The sequence below is a fragment of the Mesoplodon densirostris genome, chromosome 8 (genome assembly GCF_025265405.1).
Source record: "Mesoplodon densirostris isolate mMesDen1 chromosome 8, mMesDen1 primary haplotype, whole genome shotgun sequence".
Classification (NCBI taxonomy): domain Eukaryota; kingdom Metazoa; phylum Chordata; class Mammalia; order Artiodactyla; family Ziphiidae; genus Mesoplodon; species Mesoplodon densirostris.
In genome coordinates this window covers 19,529,924-19,533,046 of record NC_082668.1, presented here as the reverse complement: position 1 = coordinate 19,533,046, position 3,123 = coordinate 19,529,924, and positions in this window count along the sequence as shown.

Genomic DNA, 3,123 nt, shown 5'->3' with positions numbered 1-3,123 from the left:
GTAGTCAGGGGCAAGAGGGCAATACACTGGATGCTAGAATCAAACCTAGCCATTCTCCGCCCACAGGAGGACCCAGATAATCCTGACCTGCCATAGTGACTATAGAGCTGAGAAGTCTCTGGATCAAGCATCATGTGGTCTGAGAACTTGTCCACACAGCTGAAACTGTCCTGTCAGTATCTTCCAGACAATTTTGAGGACTCACTGTCACTCACTTATCTGTTCTTTCAAGAAAGTTATTTGTCCCTGGCACTCTGCTAGGTACTAGAGATACACCAGTGAGCAAAACTGAAATGGCCTTGCATTTATTGACTTATAGTCTAGAGGAGGAGATGGCAATTAGTTGAATAATTATCAAATAGGTGTACAATTACAACTGAGCTAAGTATTGTAAAGGAAGTGTTCGTGGTGGATAAGAGTGGTTAAGAAAGATACCTGTATTAGAATGGGATCAGAGAAGGCCTACCTGAGGAAATGACACTTGAGCTGACATCTGAAGAATGAGTGAGAGTTAATTAGGTGATGTCGGAGAAAAGCATTCCAGCAGAAGGAATAGTTCCTGCAAAGGCTCTGGGGTTGGGGGTAGCATAGAACACTCGAGGAATTGGAAGGCCAGTGTGGTTGGAGGGCAGAGAGTGAGGGGATGTGCTGGGAGGTGACGCTGAAGCCTGGAAAGGCAAAACCAAGAGACATGTAAAGTATTTTTGTAAGAGTGATGGAAAACCATTTGTAGTACAGAGTGTTAGTTGTTCCCCAATATCCATTTTCCCCTCTGTTCTTTTAGTATTCAAGTCCCAGAGCTGTGGCTCAGTACATTCAAATCCCAGAGTTTTGGTTACCCAGTTAACGATTAGTTTCCAGACTCCTTTGCATATAGATTTGCCCATGTGACCAAGTTCTGACCAATGGGTTGTGAGCAGAAGGACAGGCTTCCATTTGCTCCCATTTTCTTCTCACTGGCTGGGGTACAGACATGATGGTCCAGGCTGGAGGAGTCATCCTAGACCATGAGGTGGAAGCCATATGCTGAGGATGGCAAAGCAACAAGATAGAGGGAAACTGGCTCCCCATCACCATGGAGCAGCCCTAGCAGCCCCAGACTGTTAAACTCAGACTATATATGACAAGTTAATAAATTTCTAACCTGTGTAAACTATATTTTTTGGTCTTTATCGTAGAAGTTACACCTATATTCTTAGTGACTGTTACAGACTGAATGTTTGTGCCCCCTCAAAGTTCATATGGTGAAATCCTAACCCCCAGTGGTATTAGGAGGTTGGACATTTGGGAGGTGATTAGGTCATGAGGGTGGAGCTCTCATGAATGGGATTAGTGTCTTTATAAAAGAGGCTCCAGAGAGCTCTCTTGCCCCTTCTACCATGTGAGGACACAGTGAGAAGACGGTCATCTGTGATCTAGGAAGGGGGCTTGCAGCAGACACCGAATCTGCCAGCACCTTGGTTTTGGACTTCCCAGCCTCCAGAACTGTGAGAAATAAATATTTGTTATTTAAGCCACCAGTCTATGGTATTTTTGTTATGGCAGCCTGAAAGGACTAAGACAGTGATACACCACTGAAGTGTTCTAGGTGACAGAATCAGATTTCCCTCTTGAAATGGTCACTCTGGCTGCTGTGTGGAAGGTAAAAGCAGTGAGAACAGTCAGAAGCTATTGCAGCCCCCATCAAGGAGGCTGGTATCTTGGACCTGCAAAGTAGCTATGAAGATTGGACTGGACTCCATTAGAACACCTTTCTTCTGGTGTAGTGGAAAGAGCATGGACTCTGGCCTCAGAGAGAGCTAAGTTCTGCTCCTGGATCCACTACTCTGTAGCTGTGACCTTGGGCAAGTTACTTAGCATCTTTGAGTCTCATCTATAAATTCAAAGTGAGGTTCTTTTTAGGGGCTGTATGGTTAAGTTTAAGATGGCCTTCAGAACTGAACTGTAACATCAGCTCTTCCCTGGGTCTCCAGCTTGCCAACCTACCCCCAGAGACTTTGGACTTGCCAGTCTCCATAATCACTCTTTCCTTAAGATAAATGAGCCAATTCCTTAAGATAAATCCCCCCTCCCAACTCTCTATCTATCTATACATCCTATTAGTTTTGTTTCTCTGGAGAACCCTAATACAGGAATAAACTTTCTATTGGTTTATAATATACATACAGCAGAGTGCACAAATATGAAGGGCACTGCTCAATGAATTTGTACAAAGTTAACACACTCAACCACTATCCACAAGAAGATATAAAACATTGGAATTCCAAGATATAAAACATTGGAATTCTGTGAAACATTGTGGCATATTTTTTTAGATAGCAAAACTAAAAACCCATGGATAATGTTTACAGCAAAATTAGGTGCTAAGGTATCCCCACGAAGCCCAAAATACAAGTGGGTGAGGACAAGGCAGCAAGATGGCATTAGCAACTGCGCAGAAGAAAGCAGAGGGAAGTAGTGGGCTTCCTATGAAACAGAACAGGAGGGACAGGCTGGTAGGTGTTCATGCGTTAATTTGAGAAAGCAGAAACTGGGCGGGGTTTTACCCAATTCAATCATGGGTAAGTGCAAGCAGCCTACAGGAAGGTCTGAAATAAATGGAGCTCTCTAGCCCTTGTGAACTCCCAAGACGGCCATCAGTCAGGGCTCTCTGCCAGGACAGGAGCCCATGCTGAGAAGAAAGTACTTGGAGAAGAATCAAAATTGGGCAGGATAGGTACAACAAAGATAAAGACAAGACAAGAATGGGGACAGGAGTAAAGCCAGGAAATCTGAGAAAGCATGCTGCCACATGTTTTATTACTACATGAAAATAGCAGAAAAAGGAACGCTGTGAAGTTAGAAGACTCACTCTGACCCATGTTTCCCTCTCAAGATTCAGGATAATTAATTTCATGTGAAAATAAACAACAGAAAAGTACTGAGTCCAAATCAATTACAAAGTTATAAGAAAATAAGCAGAACCTACAGGCCAAGAAAGCATGTCAGAAAGACATGCCCACAGGGCAGATAAAAACCGTGACCTTAACTATTTAGAAAGAAGATAAAAGATGTTTAAAATAATACAAGACATAAAAGGACAAGATAAATTGAGTTAGAGATGGTCTGAAATGAGATGACAGA